The sequence below is a fragment of the Eurosta solidaginis genome, chromosome 4 (assembly GCF_040869045.1).
Source record: "Eurosta solidaginis isolate ZX-2024a chromosome 4, ASM4086904v1, whole genome shotgun sequence".
Classification (NCBI taxonomy): Eukaryota; Metazoa; Arthropoda; class Insecta; order Diptera; family Tephritidae; genus Eurosta; species Eurosta solidaginis.
Genome location: NC_090322.1, coordinates 72,576,691 through 72,597,441, shown reverse-complemented (window position 1 = coordinate 72,597,441; position 20,751 = coordinate 72,576,691). Strand labels below are relative to the sequence as shown.

Sequence of the window (20,751 nt, the reverse complement as noted above, 5' to 3'; positions counted from 1 at the left end):
TTTTAATTTTATAATTTATTTAATAATTTGGGAAAAATTTAAACAACGTGACATCAGGACGGACAAGGCGACAGCTGTTTCGATTATACCTTGTAAATCTCTTAAAAGCCTTTTCTCCCGGGAGTGGGAGTCGAACCTGCACTCCTACGATAGTTGGAATGGTTATAAACGGATTCAGCTACTTCATGCCTCAGTTGTTGTAAAGTTTTTCCCAATTGCCTTCTTTGCATATATTATCTTCCACACATTACATAATTCGTATGTAGTTATGTGTTGAAGTTATGCCTGTGTAAGGCGGTTTTCAGATAAACTTGGTATTTGTTGTTGTTTTTGTTCTATTTATAGAACTACAACGAATTAACCAAATGTTGTCTACTTATATGAGTTAACCGTGGATTGCCCGTATCGCTTTAAATGTATGAAAACATTTATTTCAAGCAATTTTTAATTTTATAATTTATTTAAAAATTTGGGAAAAATTTAAACAACGTGACATCAGGACGGACAAGGCGACAGCTGTTTCGATTATACCTTGTAAATCTTTTCAAAGCCTTTTCTCCCGGGAGTGGGAGTCGAACCCGCACTCCTTCGATAGTTGAAATCGTTATAAACGCATTGAGCTTCGTCATGCCTCAGTTGTTGTAAAGTTTTTCCCAATTGCCTTCTTCGCATTTATTATCTTCCACACATTACATAATTCGTATGTAGTTATGTGTTGAAGTTATGCCTGTTTATAAGGCGGTTTTCAGAGAAACTTTGTATTTGTTGTTGTTTTTGTTCTATTTATAGAACTGCAACGAGTTAACCAAATGTTGTCTACTTATATGAGTTAACCGGGGATTGCCCGCATCGCTTTAAATGTATGAAAACATTTATTTCAAGCAATTTTTAATTTCATAATTTATTTAATAATTTGGGAAAAATTTTAAACAACGTGACATCAGGACGGACAAGGCGACAGCTGTTTCGATTATACCTTGTAAATCTCTTCAAAGCCTTTTCTCCCGGGAGTGGGAGTCGAACCCGCACTCCTACGATAGTTGAAATGGTTATAAACGCATTCAGCTACGTCATGCCTCAGTTGTTGTAAAGTTTTTCCCAATTGCCTTCTTCGCATATATTATCTTCCACACATTACATAATTCGTATGTAGTTATTTGTTGAAGTTATGCCTGTTTGTAAGGCAGTTTTCAGAGAAACTTTGTATTTGTTGTTGTTTTTGTTCTATTTATAGAACTACAACGAATTAACCAAATGTTGTCTACTTATATGAGTTAACCGGGGATTGCCCGCATCGCTCTAAATGTATGAAAACATTTATTTCAAGCAATTTTTAATTTTATAATTTATTTAATAATTTGGGAAAAATTTAAACAACGTGACACCAGGACGGACAAGGCGACAGCTGTTTCGATTATACCTTGTAAATCTCTTAAAAGCCTTTTCTCCCGGGAGTGGGAGTCGAACCTGCACTCCTACGATAGTTGGAATGGTTATAAACTCATTCAGCTACGTCATGCCTCAGTTGTTGTAAAGTTTTTCCCAATTGCCTTCTTTGCATATATTATCTTCCACACATTACATAATTCGTATGTAGTTATGTGTTGAAGTTATGCCTGTTTGTAAGGCGGTTTTCAGAGAAACTTGGTATTTGTTGTTGTTTTTGTTCTATTTGTAGAACTACAACGAATTAACCAAATGTTGTCTACTTATATGAGTTAACCGGGGATTGCCCGTATCGCTTTAAATGTATGAAAACATTTATTTCAAGCAATTTTTAATTTTATAATTTATTTAATAATTTGGGAAAAATTTAAACAACGTGACATCAGGACGGACAGGGCGACAGCTGTTTCGATTATACCTTGTAAATCTGTAGGGATCTGTAGGGTCAAGAATATACAACTGTTTTTCCACAGAAAATTGTAGTTTACCAGGTAGAGCCGTTCAAAGTTGACCAATTTTCAACATTGGGAAAAATTTGAAAATTTTCTTCTTTTTCGTTGTATTTAAAATGGTTTTCTGAGTAAATAAGGCGGCCGGTTGTCGTTTTCTTGTATAACAATTAAAGATAATTTAATTTAGGATTGAATTTTTGTTAAAAGTTGGCGGATATACCTGTTTTTCGAAATGCCTATTTTAAGGCCCTTTTTAAAACTTTGATGGAAAAAAATGTTGAAATATGTGCTCCGTCAAATTAACAGTAGTTATTTGTGAAATATTCAGTTACCTAAATTCATAAAGTCTACCTGCGTCCAGCTGCAACTTCACTTTTTACATCAAATAAAGTTAAACAACCTTGGGCATAAATACGCGCCTGAGCAGGAATATATAATTCAGTACGGCCGTAAGGTCATTTTTGTTATTGGGACTTGTTAACAACATACATTTTTTGAGTTACGAATTTTATACCTGAAATTCATTTTAATAATTTGAGTAGGTATATAAAGCTATCCATCATACAATGCACATTATCATTCGTCTTTTCTAGATTAAGGAGATAAGTATTCTGTTTACTTAAAACAAGTGAATAGTATTTTTAAATATAGTTCACAGTTTAATATTTAGTCAGATACACTCGAAGCCAATTCTAATATGTATCTAGGAAACTCGAAACTGTTTGCGGTGTTTAAATCTACAAAGTCAAGACGGGACTTCGTTGAGGCTATTATGAGAGACTTAGCGAGTGAAACAAGCATTAAAGAAAAGGAAGGCCTGGAAGAAAAAATTTGTTTACAATACATTATGAGAGAAAGAAAATGGAAGGACGTCTATAACAATTCAAAATTTCTAAGTAAGCATGAAAAGTGGCTACCTGACAAAACTTTTTTGGACGAAGAAACGCCTAGCACGTCAACCAATCCAACTAGAGGGAGGGCAACAAAACCCATAGAAGAGTGTTCTAACTACACAAGGAAAAGGAAGCTGTCTGATACCACAAAAGCTATGGCCACGACTCGTCTTTCAGAAGTACTGGCTATTAATTATAAAAAAGACGAAGAAAACGTGAAGTCTCATATAACAAAAGCAGTTGCGGTAGCAAGTCCAGTGCGACTGATGAGGATCAAAAACAGCATTCCCACACCACCAAATGCGCTACCTAGGAAATACACTCCCGAAGAAGCTTTGGCGCCGTTTATAGATCTCGGCTTAACGAAGAAAAAATATATTATATTGCGTAAGTCATTATTGCAACGTAATGCCGATATTTTAGCTGGATACAAAAAAATTACTCAAGCCAAGAATTAAGCAGTTCCTCTAAGTCCCAAAATGACCGAAATATCAGCTGAAATTGAGCTACAAAACTTAATGGATCATACGTCTACACGACTCCTTCAAAGTTTTACTGAAGGAAAGTTGAAATCACTGCCAAAGGAGCTAGCATTGATAACTAAGTGGGGCTGTGATGGATCATCAGTACAAAGCGCATATAAAAGAATAAATGTAGACGATGAAACAATTACAGATAGTAATATGTTTATGGCTTCTATTGTTCCATTACGACTAAAAGATGAAGCTTCAGAATATTGGAAAAATCCACGTCCGTCATCAACAATATTGTGCCGCCCGATATTATTTAAATACGAGAAGGAGTCTTCGGAGCTCATAAAAGCTACAGTGAGTGATATAAAAAATCAAATTGCCAAATTAGAACCAACAATAATTGAAATTGAAGAGGGGAATGGCATTAAAATAAAGCATGATTTTCTTCTAACAATGGTCGATGGAAAAGTTTTGAACTTAATAACAAATACGACATCTACAATGAGAAATATCGAATTTGTAAGAGCCAAAAGAACTTTGAAAATCTTGATGATTCAATAACTGACGAACTAAATTATGAGTATGGAATATCTCCTTTGCATGCTAGGATAAGATGTATGGAATTTGTTTTGAAGCTGGCTTATACACTACCACAACAAGGAGAAGTTTTCGACGACAATACAACAACAAAACAGGAGAAAAAAATAATTCAGGATGCATTCTATAAAGAGATTGGCCTTAGAGTTGACTGTCCAAAGTATGGATAGGGAAATACAAATGATGGTAACTCTTCAAGAAGATTTTTTGAAAACGATGAACTGACTGGTCACATAACAGGAGATTGGGAGTAATTTTAAATATTTTAAACTGCCATGAACAAGTTAATGGACCCAAATTTGGAGAATATGCATCTAAAACTACAGAGTTGCTGCAGCAAAAGTATCCTGAGAAGAAGCTTACACCAACGGTACATAAAATTTTAGCACATGGAAAAAATTTAATAGAGTTCCAGTGCTTACTATTAGGAGAATTGTCTGAAGAGGCTCGAGAATCTAAGAACAAGGACTACAAAAGATATAGATGTATGAACACCTGCAAAGTATCACGAATTAGACAAAACGAAAACCTTTTCAACATGTTAGCTATCTCTTCTGATCCAGTCATATCATCTATGAGGTATGTAAGAACATAAAAAGATCTTACAGATGCATATAGCTCAGAGATGGTTGCTTTGTTAGATATATGTTCCAGTGACGATGACTATGTTAAGATAGAATAAGTTTCTTACTTCTTATCACAACAATGAAAAAGAGATTTACTAATCAATTTTGTTACTTTATTGAAAAATAAAATATCTATGTATAAGTTAATTTTTTATTTCAAATAAAAGAATTAATTAATTTAGTAATTTATAAATATATACTTTTCGTTATTGCATTTCTCTGAAGTTTATCAAATTTATTTTAAAGCTTAAGCATTTCGCCTTCAAACGAGTATTAAATTTTTATAGAAATCAATACGTCTATCGAGTTTGGTACAAATTTGTAAAGCGGTTACTAAGATCAAACTTTTAAGCATATATGGGCAGTGCCATCCCCATTTTCCAAAATTCGTTGGCTGTTTAATCTTTAGCTCAAATAATATTTCATTGAACCACTTTCAATAACTTTTAGTTATTAATAAAATACATATTTGGCTTGTAAATTTAAAAAAAAAAAACTTGTAAAATTTTACGATGAATTTTGAAGCACCTTGTTATTGTGGCACCAAAAACGGACATTTGAGTTTTATAAGAGTATTGCCATGACTTCAATTTAAGTAATGTCCACTGGTCTGAAAGTTCTTGTCGTTCATTTCTTTCGCCATCCAATGTAGCTTCCTCTCACGAGAGATACTTTATTGATTGTATGCTAAGTCTTAATCTTAAGCAAATCAATCTGTATTTTAACAAATTAAACAAAATCTTAGATCTCATTTTTGTCAGCGATAATATTAATTACAATATTTCGGAATGCTTGCTGCCTTTAAGTCAATGTGACAAGCATCATGTAGCTTTAAATATAAGTATTAATTGTTATGAATACATTTCTACTAGTCAAAATACTAGTGATGTGATTGCTTTCCAATACAATAATTGTGATTTTACTGTTTTAAATAACAGTACAAGACGTCAATTGGACTGCTCTTTTTTCATATTCAAATGTTAATAATTGCTTTTCTAATTTTAAAAATTTTTTGCATGACTTTTGTTTAGAAAATATAGGAGTTAAAAAGAAACGGCCACATAAAATTCCGTGGTACACTAAAGATTTAAAAAAGCTTAAAAATCTGAGAAATAAGTTTCACAAAAAATTTCAGACAACAAGGAATATTTATTTTTATAATAAATATAAGTACTTTGCTGGCAAATTTAACCGGTTAGATAAGTTTCTATACAAGAATTACATTCACTGTGCTGAGCGCAGCATTAAAAGTAATCCGAACTATTTCTGGACCTTTATCAAATCCAGACGGTCTCGTTCTTTTATTCCCACGTCAGTTTTTCTCGACGATAAAGCTGCTGAACGGCCCAATAAGGTAGCTAATCTGTTTGCTGATTTTTTTAAGTCAAACTTTTCTACTGATGAGAATTCCTCTTCTGCAAACTTTTCTTCGAACTTTAGCTCTTACCTAAATTTTGGTTCTCTTGTATTATCTGTTGAGGACATAGAGATGGGTCTGACTTCACTGAAGCCTTCGTCTGAGACCGACGTTGATGGCCTATCGGCGATTTTGCTAAAGAAATACCCAGCTCTCATCGAACCTCTTAAAATAATGTTTAATTTATCTCTTTCATCAGGTACTTTCATTAATGATTGGAAAGTAGCACACATAGTTCCGATTTTGAAATCTGGTAAAAAGAATGATGTTCGGAACTATAGACTCATCTCGAAGCTCTCTTCCGTTTCAAAACTTTTTGAGTGCATCGTAAAAGACAAATTGTTCTTTGCAACCATGTCGCTTATTTGTCATAATCAGCATGGCTTTGTACCAGGGCGGTCCACAGCCACGAACTTAGCTGTGTTCACCGACTACTGCAATACTGCCTTTTCGGCTGGATTCCAGGTTGACTGTGTATATACAGACTTTTCAAAAGCCTTTGATAAAGTTTCTCATATAGTACTACTTAAAAAACTAGCATTTATGGGCTTCCATTCCAACTTTTTGGAGTGGATAAAATCGTATCTCACTGATAGACGTTGTGTTGTTACCATTGATGGTGTGTTCTCACAACCTTTCATTGCCTCTTCTGGGGTACCGCAAGGGAGCGTCTTAGGCCCTCTACTATTTGTTCTGTTCATCAATGACATTAGTAGCTGCTTTTCCTTCGCATATTTTTTACTTTATGCCGATGACCTCAAAATATTCGCCAAAGTCCAAGATGCCTCTGATGAAGCAAAGCTTCAATGCGATATCAACGCTGTTCATTCATGGTGTCTTCGTTTTCTTCTCCCTTTAAACATAAAGAAATGTTTTAAAATGACATTTGCTAAAATTTTCGAAGTACGTCCTACCACATTTCTAATACTGTCCTTCAAAATGTTGTCGAAGTAAAGGACCTAGGAGTTTTTTTTTTACCCGAAACTGTCTTTTAACAAACATGTTGATTTCATCATTGCGAAGGCCTACTCTGTTCTAGACTTTATTCGTCGGAACTGCACCAAGTTCTCAGACCCTTATACTCTTAAAATGTTGTATATAAATTTTGTTCGCTCAAACCTTGAATATGCAGTTTTTGTCTGGAGGACGTATAACCAGATATCAATAAAAAGAATAGAACGTATTCACAAGGTGTTCATTAATTTCGCTTTACGGTCCCTCAAATTTGATACTCCCATTCCACCCTATGCATCCCGTATTATGCTACTTGACCTACAATCTCTCGAAACCCGTAGGTCAATCTTATCTTTGACTTTCACGTTTAATGTTATTCATGGTACGATAGATTGTCCTTATCTTCTGGAAAGGATTACTTTTAACATTCCAAGGCGAAATCTTCGCGTCACCTATCCTTTTTACTGGAAAAAAGTCAAAACTAAATTTGCCAGTAATGCTCCTCTTGCAAGATCTATGCGCGAATTTAATATTCTATCTCAGAGTATTTCCCTTAATTTTTCCTTGGGAAAACAAGCTTTTTTGAATATTTTACTCTCTTATTTTAAGCAGGTATGTTTCATTTTGTAACCAACACCATGGTTATTAGTCTGTAAGAAATGTTCTTTCATAGACAGTATTGAATAAATATAAATATAAAAGAAACAATACGTCTATCGATTTTGGTAGTTATTGATTACGTGACTACTTAGATAAAACTGTTGATCATAAGTGAGCAGTGCCACGCTATCTTATCAAAATCATTAGTTTATCTTATTTAATGCTTAAATACGTCATTATAAGACAAATCTCATTTTATTTTTTACTAAAAACATTTTGTTTTTGCATTTTTCAAAAATTTTCGAATTTGACGAATTTTTTTGAAGCACACTGTATCTGTGACATTCTGAGCTTTCACACAATAAAACTTCAAGTAATTAGCTTTCATTTGCATTTAAAATTTTTAAAATATCTTCATTGGTTCCAAAGTTATGATTTTTGCAAATAAAAAACTCAAAAGGCGCCACTGTGTGCTTTTTTGAAGCACCCTGTATCTGTGACATTCTGAGCTTTCAGACAATAAAACTTCAAGTAATTAGGTTTCATTTGCATTTTAAATTTTTAAAATATCTTCATTGGTTCAAAAGTTATGATTTTTGCAAATAAAAAACTCAAAAGGCGCCACTGTGGGTTGTTTAAATTTTTCCCAAATTATTAAATAAATAATAAAATTAAAAATTGCTTGAAATAAATGTTTTCATACAATTAAAGCGATACGGGCAATCCCCGGTTAACTCATATAAGTAGACAACATTTGGTTAATTCGTTGTAGTTCTATAAATAGAACAAAAACAACAACAAATACCAAGTTTCTCTGAAAACCGCCCTACAAACAGGCATAACTTCAACACATAACTACATACGAATTATGTAATGTGTGGAAGATAATATATGCGAAGAAGGAAATTGGGAAAAACTTTACAACAACTAAGGCGTGACGTAGCTGAATGCGTTTATAACCATTTCAACTATCGTAGGAGTGCGGGTTCGACTCCCACTCCCGGAAGAAAAGGTTTGAAGAGATTTACAAGTTATAATCGAAACAGCTGTCGCCTTGTCCATCCTGATGTCACGTTGTTTAAATTTTTCCCAAATTATTAAATAAATTATAAAATTAAAAATTGATTGAAATAAATGTTTTCATACAATTAAAGCGATACGGGCAATCCCCGGTTAACTCATATAAGTAGACAACATTTGGTTAATTCGTTGTAGTTCTATAAATAGAACAAAAACAACAACAAATACCAAGTTTCTCTGAAAACCGCCCTACAAACAGGCATAACTTCAACACATAACTACATACGAATTATGTAATGTGTGGAAGATAATATATGCGAAGAAGGCAATTGGGAAAACTTTACAACAACTAAGGCATGACATAGCTGAATGCGTTTATAACCATTTCAACTGTCGTAGGAGTGCGGGTTCGACTCCCACTCCCGGGAGAAAAGGCTTTGAAGAGACTTATGTAATGACGCCGTGGGAAGAATAGGGGAATGGTTGACGAACATGGGGATAGAGATGGCTAGCAATAAGACAGAAGTGGTTCTGGTGAGCTAAAAGCGGACTGTGGATGAGTTGGTCCTAACCATAGGAGATTATCAAATAAATTCAAAGCCCTCCGTGAAATATTTAGGAGTAATCATTGACTCAAACCTAACTTTTAGGGAGCACTTCAGGGCGGTGGGGGAGAAAGTTTCTAGAGTTAGTGGGGCCCTAACGGGAATAATGCCCAACATCGGCGGCCCAAGCGAAGCTATCCATCAGCTATTGTCCAACGTAACCAGCTCTATAATATTACATGCAGCACCAGTATGGCACGGATCTAAAATGGTACACCAAAACGATATACTAGCAGCCTACCACATTACTTCTATACGAATAGCATGTGCTTATCGGACGGTGTCCGACGACGCGATCCATGTTTTATCCAGGAAAATCCCAGTAGATCTACTCTCAGGTGAAATGGCCAATCTGTATGGAATTGGGATCAGCCGACCATCTGAAGATGCTAAGAAAAGCGCAAGGTCACGAACAATAGGTCGGTGGCAAGAAGGGTGGGAAGATTCGAGAAAAGGGCGCTGGGCCTTCATGCTGGTCCGGAATATAGCGGAATGGTACGAGCGAAAACACGGCGAACTAAATTACCACCTCACACAGATATTGAGCGGGCACGGCGGCTTCAAGGAATATCTACATAAGCGTGGGATAGAGGAGGATCCTTTCTGTCCAAGCTGTCCCTCCGAATTGGAAACCGCAGAACATGTTATGTTTCACTGCCCTCGTTTTCACGGCGAAAGACTGTCTGTAAACAGAGTTTTTGGAGAGGAGCCTTCCATTAGGAATTTAGTTCCACGAATGTGCGGACAAATAGATTGTTGGATTGCTGTGAGCAAGATGGCCTTTATAGTAATGACGAAATGTATGCATGCTGAAAGGGAGCGCAGAGAAATGCGCATACGAAGTAGTGGCGACTAAATCGCCTCCCCCCCCCCCCCCCCCTCCTCACATGCATGGATGTATGAGCTACTCGCTATGGACCAACCGAGTACTCCAAAATTGACCACAATTCATACAAAAAATATGGTCCAATTAACATAGCGATGTCCCCTAGAACTGGACGATATACTCCAGCTTCGCCACAGTCCAATAAACATCGTGTAGTGATTACAATTGTTAAAAACGAGCTTACAATATGTTCGTCTAGAAACATGAGTTGGTCCATTGCTGCATTACAGTGGAGTATAATGGTAAGTACTTTTGCAGGGAAGTATTCGTTAAATACTCGATGGTTTCGGTCGATTGAACCTAACGTTTCATCATGATACGCTGTGGAAAAATCGTGTTTGATTTTCAAAAGTTTTGTCAGCTCTGAAAACACTTCATTTTTATATTCCGTGCCTAGATCAGATTTGATAGAATTCATTGGACCATATGTTAAAATAAATGACTCGAATACCGCAAATGCTATGGTTTTCGCACTTTTATCCGGAACCGCTACTGTTACTAAGTACTTCGTTAAATCGCAAATTATGGTAACTGCGAACCTGTTACCATACTTCGATTCTGGCAACGGTCCTATTGTATCAATGACTACTATTTCAAATGGTTTACAAGGTGTTGGTGTTAATACTAGCTTTTCTTTAGTTTTTGGTTTAACTTTGTTTAATAAGCAGTGTTGGCAATGTCTCGGGTCATGTTTTTCCAATAAAATTTAGTACGAACTTTTGCGTACAGCTTTTTAGCACCGCAATGTCCACCTGAGATGGCATCTCTACCGGGTCGGTCAGTATTATCTCTAACGTCTTTAATATTTTGTTTCCACTTTGTTTTAACTTTAAAATAGTACAATATTTGAAAAATGAATCATCTTTAGGCCATTCTCTCTTATTAATACCGTGATTGTCGGCTTCGGATTGTAACCTCGAAAGTAACTCATCTAGATTTGTTATTTCGTTAGCAATCTCAGTATTAACTAGTTCAAATTTTTTATGTTTGATATGCGCGTGAATTTGTAATTTTGAAATTTTAGTTTTCTCATCATAGAAAATTGTGGATCTAATACGTGGAATTTTATTAGAAAATGTAAATGAAAATTTGTCATAAACCTTGACTGGCTGTATTGTATTGTCTGAGTCATTAGAAATAGTTGGTAAATTTGTATCAGATTGTTGTTTTGACATCGCCCGTGTTTTTACCGCAAGAATTTGTTTAGTCGAGTTCTTTATTTCGTCAAATGAGATGCGTGAGAGTGCGTCAGCACCAACATTACTTTTTCCTTTGACATACTCTATTGTGAAGTTGTACTCGGCTAGTTCGAGACGTATCCTTGCTAATTTTGACGTCGGATCCTTCATATTAAACAAATAAACCAAGGGTCTATGATCTGATTTTACTAGAAAGTTGGTTCCATAAATATATGGCCTGAATTGCTTTATCGCAAAATACATCGCTAATAACTCTAATTCAATAATTGGTTTCTTTTGCTCCGCCTTAGTGAATGATTTAGACGCAAAAAAAATGGGTAAATCGTTATCTTCATGAACCTGACCCAATATAGCACCACAACCTGCCTTGGATGCGTCTTCCGTAATTATGAACTGTTTTTTGAAATCAGGATACTGTAGTAACTGTGGTGACATTAAAGCGGATTTTAATGATTGAAAAGCGTTTTCACAAGCACTATCCCAAATAAAGTATACCTTTTTCCTATTCAAGTGGTTTAAAGGTGCTGCCAGAGAAGCAAAATTAGGTATAAACCTTCGATAATAATTCGCAAACGCTACAAAGCGAGGCACAGCGTCTTTGTCGGTTGGTTTTGTATATTTATTAATTGCTTCGATTTTCGACGGGTCTGGCAACAAGCCCTTTGCCGAAAATTTGTGACCCAAAAAGGTTACTTCTGGTCTACGGAAATGACATTTATTAGGATTTAATTTAAGGTTAAACTTTCTACATGTGCTGAATACTTGAGACAGATTTTTAATGTGATGCCTTTCGCTACATCCAATCCTATAATGCCATCCACATACAAAAAAGCTACGTTAGGCGGAATTCCTGCAAAAGCAATCGTCATCATTCTGGAAAAAGAGTTAGGTGCAACGTTTAACCCGAAAGGTAATACTTTCCATCTGAATGATCCACGGTCAGTGCTAAACGAGGTTATGTCGCGTGAGTCGAGGTGTAAAGGTATTTGGTGGAAACCCGAAAAGAGGTCAAGCGTTGAAAAATATTTTGCACGGCCAAGATTGTCAAGAATATCATCTACTCGAGCGAGCGGAAATTTGTCGGCTATTAGTTTTTTGTTTACTGCGCGAAAATCTACGCACATTCTATACGCTTTTTCGCCGTTTGTATCTTTCTTTGACACAATTATAAGTGGACTATTATAGTTTGAGAAGCTTTCTTCGATTAAATCATTTTGCAATAATTTACTAACTTGGTTGTTTATTTCTTCGCGCTGAGAGTGTGGAAGGCGATAATTTTTGATGTACACTGGCGTTGTATCTGAAAGTCGGAGTTTTTGTTCGTAGAAGTTGTTTTGTGTCATTATTTAACGCAAAAATGTCCGAATACTCTAAACATAACTCAAGCAAATTACTTTCTGCATATTTGGGTATTTGGTTTTGTAAAATTTGATTTAGTTCGCTAACACGATTGTTTCGATTGTCTGTTTTATTGATTTTGTAAACGTTATATTTAGATAGTTTTTCTGTACGAATGTTGCAACTTTTTATGCATTTAATTGTATTTGTGGTATTTATAACTTTTACTATCGGATTATCGGTATCGATGATGCATCTTGCTGTAAAGACGCCTTCGGCTATTTCTTGTGAGTCCACGAACAGTGGTTCTGGTCATTGTTTACTATATAGTTTGGCAGCTTAAATAGTGGTTATGTTGCGAATAGAGTGGAAGGCAGTGGACTAGGCAGTCGAATGTCATATAATGAAGGAATGGTGTTCGGAGTTTTTTCAAAGTTAAAAAAAAAATGATAAAGCTTTAATATAAATAAAACTATTGTTTTAATAACAACAAAAACGCCTTATATATTCTATAGACATACATTCGTAAGGATTATCTCACCTTAAAATTTGAGTTAAATAATCTGAAGTTTTGTTTAAAACTGAGTCGAGAACTGTGCGTGTGAATGTGCGAATTTTCACCGATCAGCTGTTAGTTGCGCTACTTGGTAAAATTTACAATGGTTCTGGTGACTTTCCTAAGTCAAAAATTCTGAAAACTTCGCATCTTGGCGAAATAACACAAGAGTCACTTTCCGTACCGTGTAGGATTGGAAGTGAGACTTTTTTGCCCTTTATCCAAAACGAAAAACTATTTGTCGCATAGTTGATTTCGCATTGGTTTTGTTTCAAAAAGTCTTTAGCTAATATTCCATCGGACGGAATATTGAAATCTTCATTCACCACGTGCAACGTATGCTTAATAAAAAAATTTGGAAAATGTAAATGTGTTGTGAACGTTCCCAAGGTAGGAACCACATCTGAGGTAACTCCCGTAATATTAATTATATCATTATCATTGATTGAAAAATTTTTGTTAATGCATGAGATTTTAATTAATAAAATGTCGGCTTGCATGTCGACTAAAAAGGTGCAACATTTGTTAGGTCCGGTTATGTTTAATTGGATAAAGTCTGAGAAATTAAGATTTAGACAATAAATGTTTTTGTAGAAAAATTTTTTGAAGAATCGGTTAATCGTAAGTCTTTCGCTCCCCCAGTGTTCGCTCCTGAGGGGCATGAGCGTTTAAAGCACGCACGTTTGCGTTGTTAGTACTCCTAGGAGTGGAAGTTCGTCGATTCGGATTATTCACGCGATCGTTATTATTACTATTGTTGCTGTTGTTGTTCTGATACCGGTTACCGTTTGAAAAACGAAAATTTTGACGTTGATTATCACGATTTGAATTGTGAAAGTTATTGAAATTTTGCCTATTTTGCCTGTAACCATTGAAGTTACTATTATTTTCATTGGAAAAATTACGACCACGATAGCCACCTTGAAAATTTCGAAAATTGCTGTTACCGCGAGACCTGAAAGCGAGTACTTGGCGTTCTTTAACTTCGTTAGACTGTTTACTATTAATTTTGCTACGAAAACTTTTGAGTCGGTGAATGAAGTAGAAGCGAGAATTAACTTAACGAGGCTTGACTTTGCATTCAACCGGCAAACGTTTACAGTTTGCTCAATCGCCATTTCATGCGCTTTAGCCTGGGTTATACCCTCAATAATTAACGAACGCTCCAATGAGTCCGACAATTCTTCAATACGTCTAGCAAAATCAGTTTAGTGTTATTTACTTGTAACGCCGCGATTCTTCCAGCCACGACCTTCGAGTTGTCTGGTTTTATCCTATTGCGTAGAGCAATTTTAATTTCGTTAACTGAAGTTACTTGCGTCGGTATTGCTTCACGAGCTTAGGAATGCTATAAAAGTACCAGTTAAAGTTTCATCGGCAAACTCTTCGAGTAATTCAATTTTATCTATAAAGGTCTCGAGTGCTAGAGGATCACCGCTGTAGTTTTCTCTAATCGAAGTAGCACACATGCTAATGAAAGTTTTCTTTTCCTCAAGTGTTGCTATGATTTGATCGTTAAGATCTGAAGCTGAATTAGAAGAAAGTGAGGCAACTTTTGTATTAATTGAATTGTCAGGATTTGACTTTAAATTAGAAAAAGGTGAAGTTAATTTTGCACTGCTTGTATCGTTAGGATTTGGATCTGCAGTAGAAGTTAAAATTTTACTAGAGGAATCTTCGAAGCCTGCGAAATCTGTCGACAAGGATAATTTATTTTTCTGGTTTGTGACGGTTTCGGTCGAAGATGACGTTAAACTTTCGTAGCTTGAAGCTGATTTATCGGAATCGGATTCTGAATCTGAAGTTTTTTGCACTTGCTTCCTATATCTAAGGTTGTACATATGTAGTTATCGGAATAGCAGAAAAGTTCAGTTCAAACTATTTATATTTGAAGTTGAAATGTTGAGCAGAATAAATTTGAAAAAAAGGAACTTATTTACAGTGAATTGTCGCTGACGAAATATTTAGAAATTCAGTGGAAAATTTGATTGACACTGCACTATTGGTATGAAAAATCTGTAGCAAATAACTGAATCCAAACTTTACCATATATACGTGGAAATAGGTCAAAATGCCCGAAAATTTGAAAAGAAAAATATTTGTAAAAGACTGTTTGAAAAATTTGTTTGAGAACACGTTAAGAGTTTAGCGAAATACCGTTTGTAAAAATCGCACTTTTGGATTCACTTTAAATCGCTTTATAACATACATAACCTGTAAAGTTCACATGCAAAAGAAAATATACGTGTGTAATAATAATTGTACACATGCAAGCAAAACAAGTGTAGTATGTTCGAATAGATGTGGCTAACTATACTGTGGACTTAATCACTTATTTAAACTAATCATAAAAATTGTGAAATGTGAAAATCAATGTGGTTATAAAAATTGAGGTTATTTTGGATGCTCCCGCGACGCAGTCAGAAAAATTGAGGTTATTTTACGTGCTCCCGCGCCGCAGTCAGAAAAATTGAGGTTATTTTAGGTGCTCCCGCGCCGCAGTCACAAAAATTGAGGTTATTTTAGATGCTTACCACAGTTTTCGTTATTCCCGTTATTAAACGTGAATATATTGTTTGTCAATGGCATGATGTATGCGATGCAGCCGGATAAAATTGCAAGCTTGAAAAAAATGAGAGGTGGTGGCGTACGCCACCATTTTGTCTCCACGCCCTTGTGTATGCCTTTAATTTTCATTCGCGGCTGGCCCGCGCGTCACGGTCGCCATTTAGCATATGCCTTTATTGAGAACTTTATTTTATCTTCAAAGTGGTACTAATACACAAATTGGCTTGTTAAAAATACTTCACTTTATTTAAAAGTTTATTTAAATATCTATCTTTAATGTTTTCCAACTTATATTGTAAAATTATCTTTTGGGCACCACCACTTGTAGCAAAGTCTCAAATTATCTTTGCCGAGCCAACCAAGCGCTGGGTTGCATTCGGTCAACTCGTACATGAACAGCTGATGCATGTTTGATGTGGTGTGTTCGAGTCAGGCATGCACGAACCGTTATCATTTCGTTACGATAATTAACGTTAATAAAGGAAACAAAGTCATTTCGTTTCGTTTATTAACGTTAAGAAAGTCAAATTAACGAAATGATTTTGTTTCGTTTTCTGCCCTATCAAAACGAAATCAAATCGTTTATGTTGATTATTAATTTCAAACTATGCTGGCAAAGCTGATTGATGGCGGAGTCATTAAGGGTGAAAGGATTAGCCAAGCTGATTGCAACTTTTCTCATGAATTTTGACAGTACGAATATTTCTCAGAGTATTTTTGACATTACCACCAACGAATTACACAAACAAATTGCATGGAGTTTGTGTGTGTATGTCCGCTCGCTGTTACCACCTTACGGCTTCACCATGGCTATAGCATTGCCAGCACAGTTTAAACATAAAGTATCACGTTTTTTAACGGTTTTAACGTTAACGAAAGCTTTTCGTTTCGGTTAAAAACGAGATGCAATTTATCTTGATAATTCCTTTATCGATAATATTTCGAAGTGTTTCAACAGAAACGGTGGAAATTTTTTGATAAACGATTAGCTTAACGTTAAGGTGCATCCCTGGTTTGAGTTTAGGGCGCCGTTATAGCCCTATTATGTATTCAACTATAATATCTGTACTGCGATTCACTAACTTCTATAACGATTTTCAGTATTGATATAATATCATAACGATAATTTTAACGAGTTTGCTATTCAGTAACTTATCTTTATTTATAACTCGATATAGAACAATCAGCTGTTTCCTATAACGATTTGACAAGAGACTTATATCGTCGGTTTTGTTTTTCACGCTATAGGTGGTTAAGATAATTTATTAACAAAATTTATTAATATTTTGGTGTTTTCGAGTTTCAAACAATAAAAATAATGGCATTTGAGTTTGTAGCGAATAATTTAACGCAAAATGTAACAGCGTCGAGTGCATCAAGAATAGATAGGCGCTTGCTCAGGGATATCGATGATCCTTTTGAGCTTGAGCATGCAGAATTCAAAAAACTGTACCGCGTATCTCTGGATATTGTGATGGGACTTGCTGATCGGCTACACGAAAATCTAAGAGGACAGAGGATCTCAGCAATATCGGAAGAGAAACAGGTAAAGCTACTAAAATCATTGAAAATTTGCAGTGTCCTTACTTACTAGATATCTTTGAAGGTTTTGTGTGCCTTACGTTTTTATGCCACTGGATGTTATCAACGGCCTGTAGGAGAACAGTGGGGAATTTCGATGAGCCAGTCTTCCATCAGCCGATGTATCCATAGGGTGACTGATGCAATAAATGAGAAAGTGCTTTTCGACGAAATCAAGTTTCCTATGACGCAGGAAGAACGACAAGCTGCCAAAGAGGTATTTTCGTCAGCACCTGCGCCCTTCGTTGGAGGAACGATAGGAGCGATTGACTGTACGCACGTTTCCATTTTAGCTCCAAAAGTTCATGAGGAAGCGTACGTTAATCATCATGGATATCATTCCATAAATGTGCAAATGGTAGGTTAACTAATTTAACTACTTAATAATAAAGTGCATTGCTACATAATTTTTACATTTTTGTAGATATGTGACCCAAATTTAAAAATTTTAAATGTGAATGCCAAGTTTCCGGGAGCACGTCATGACGCATATATTTGGAGTAGTTGTGCAGCTCGGCGAGCAATGCAGAGAGCCCATGAAAATGGGAATCGTCATATGTTTTTAATAGGTAATATCTATTGATTGTTCTTATTATTTTTCATAATTTGAAATATGCAACTTTCAGGTGATTCTGGGTACCCATTAGAGCCGTGGCTTATGACACCAATACAGAACCAGGCTGAGGGTACTCCCAAGTTTCGATATAACGAGGCTTTATGCAAAGCTCGAAATCCCATCGAGAGACTCTTTGGTGTTTTGAAAGGAACTTGGAGATGTCTTTCACGGCAAAGAGTTCTTTTGTATGAACCGGGCTTCGCCGGGAAAATTGTAAATGCTTGCTCAACATTACACAATATTCGTTTGCGTGAGCAGAGCTTTGAGATTGATGACATCGACCCAATTTTGGTGGAACATGCTGTGACCAACTCAGAAGAAACCTTTAACTCGATATCTTCAGCTGGAAAACGGGTCCAAGAGAGCCTCATAGCAAATGTTTTCTCCTGAACAATACTTATATATTTTTTTTTAATTTTTGAAATTTTCACCAAGTTTTGCTGAAGCTAAATTATGTTCGATTTTTTAAAAGTTTTGCGTTCGAAACTTTGTATAAAAAAATTCACGAGGTCCGCTGGAAAAAATTCCCAAATATCAGAAAGCCATTCAAGTGGATTAAGTTAAGACATTATTGTATGATGTGATCCATTATTCCGATTAAAAAGCACCTACCCCAAGCGGGTAAGGGGGTTAGAATATATCCGCGCTAGGTATGGCTGTTGTTGTTGTAGCAGTGCTTCGCCCCACCTAACAGCTGCGACCGATCACAAATTGTCATCAATATCCTCTAGCGGGAGTCCAATGAAACTTGCTGTTTCAACAGGGGTGGACCATAATGAAAGGGGTGCTAGAGGCGTTGGTTCCCCATTACAGTTAAAGAGATGGTTGGTGTCATGTGGGGACACATTGCAAGCGGGGCATGCATTTTGTATGTCGGGGTTAATTCTGGATAGGTAAGAGTTTAACCTGTTACAGTATCCATAACGAAGTTGAGCTAGAGTGACTCGCGGTTCCCTGGGGATTATGCGTTCCTCTTCCGCAAGTTTTGGGTACTGTTCTTTGAGTACTGGATTCACAGGGCAATTCCTGGCATAAAGGTCCGACGCCTGTTTGTGGAGTTCACCAATGACCTGCTTGTGTTTTTTTGCTTCATACGTCTGAGTTCTCAGGTGCCGTATTTCCTCAAATTGCTTACGGACATGACTCCTTAAGCCCCGAGGCGGTGTTGGCTCATCAATCAGATGTCTGTTGGGACGCTCCCCAAGGCCGTCGGTTCTATGTACCGCAGCGACTCAGGATTTTTCCCGACCAATGACTGCCATTTCAGTGTAACCCCATTTAATTTGTTGCGTCCCTCCCACAAATTGTCATCCTCCTAGCAGATCCTTGCAAGGACTGCTCCATATTCTCTTGCTCTGGGAAGGTATCGAACCCAATCCGGGTCCGTCTCCTGACCCCGGTCCTGAGAAATTGTTTTGCTGCATCTGCTGGAAAAGAGTCTTTTTAGGACGGTCATATTCTTGTCAGTGTGTCTCGTGTAAGGGATGGTTGCATCGGACAGGTTGTTCTGGGCTAGACCCCAAAACCAGACGTCCACGTAACTTCTATAAATCTTTTGTGGCCCCTTGCTGTTCACGCCCGAGGACGTCCCGTAGTCTGCGCCTTAGCGCTCCCGCTACCTTCCAGCAGCCCCGCTGCTCAGCAAGCCTCAACAAGTACCCGCTGCTGCTCGCGCCCCATGGAGCCACCAACTCACACGGCTGCTCCCACTCATACCTAGAATCTCCGTAGTAGAGTCGGGAGCAATGCCGAGCATCAGCCCCTGTCCCCGTCTTCTTCCCCCCTCCTTTCCGGCAGCAATTGTGTAGGTCAGGGAAACAGACTCTTAGTCCCTACCTCCCTTTGCACCGTTTGCCAGCAGAGAATATATACGTTTGCGACATCCGCCCAATGTAGCTCCTGCCATGGACGGTGCCACTTTCCTAGATGTTCTGGTCTCCGCGACGGAAACCCCCCGACGGGTTTCATTGCGCCATGTGGCCAGGTCGCATAACCAAATACACCGGGTACCCCAATGCTTACCAAAGGACGCCTAGTCCTAGGGCCACAACAGCAATCGCGTTCTGGCCTTCCACAACCCAGGCGTAGTCACCCGTCACTTACTCCCAGAGTGACGACGTCTCCCCCTATCCACTTCAGAATTCTGCAGTTAAACTGTATTGGATTAACCGGGAAGATCACGGAGATAGTCGATTTCATGAAGCGGCACAACATCCGCAATGCTGCGATTCAAGAAACTAAACTCACAGCAAGATCTGCATTGCAGACCTTTTCTGGGTATAATGTCCACAGAAAAAATCACGAGAGCGGAAATGGAGGCGGCCTCGCGTTTATCATACACCACACTGTGCAATATCATATATTTGATCCCGACATCGACCGCAGGGACAGTGTCTTAGATCGTCAAGGATTATCTGTCCGGTCGGGCGATGCAAACCTAGAAATCATCAACATCTACATCCCCCTGTCACCTGTTGCCCCAGTGGATACCGCCCTGATATCAGCGCCGTACTCACTGGAAACAATCGCATTATCTTAGGCGATTTCAATGCCCATCACGATCTATGGCATTCAAACTTGCGCGTGGACAGTAGTGAGATGTTAGTGGATCAAATACAAGAAAGGCCTTTCTGCACAATAAACGGAGACGCCCCCACACGTATGGTAGGAAGCTGTCACAGTTCGCGGGATATTTCAATCGTGAGCGCAGAACTCGTAAACTGCGTCAACTGGGAGCCGATGGTAACATTGGCATCCGACCACCTGCCTATACTTATTTCGCTCGAGCGTTCCGCCGACTTCATCGTCACAGAAACACGCACTTTCATTAACTTTAAAAAAGGAAAGTGGGACGAATACAAATCCTTTACAGACAACCGCTTTGCTGCCCTCCCTATCCCAACTGATGCCCGCCAAGGGGAGCG

At 37.3% G+C, this 20,751-nt stretch overlaps 1 long non-coding RNA gene across 1 annotated transcript; it reads left to right on the top strand.

The window, feature by feature from the left end:
* Positions 1–17,110: 17,110 nt before the first annotated feature.
* Positions 17,111–17,878, top strand: LOC137248007 (uncharacterized). Its single transcript, XR_010952000.1, has 4 exons — positions 17,111–17,176; positions 17,237–17,569; positions 17,636–17,780; positions 17,838–17,878. It is a non-coding gene; the product is annotated as an uncharacterized lncRNA (long non-coding RNA).
* The last annotated feature ends 2,873 nt before the right edge of the window (positions 17,879–20,751 follow it).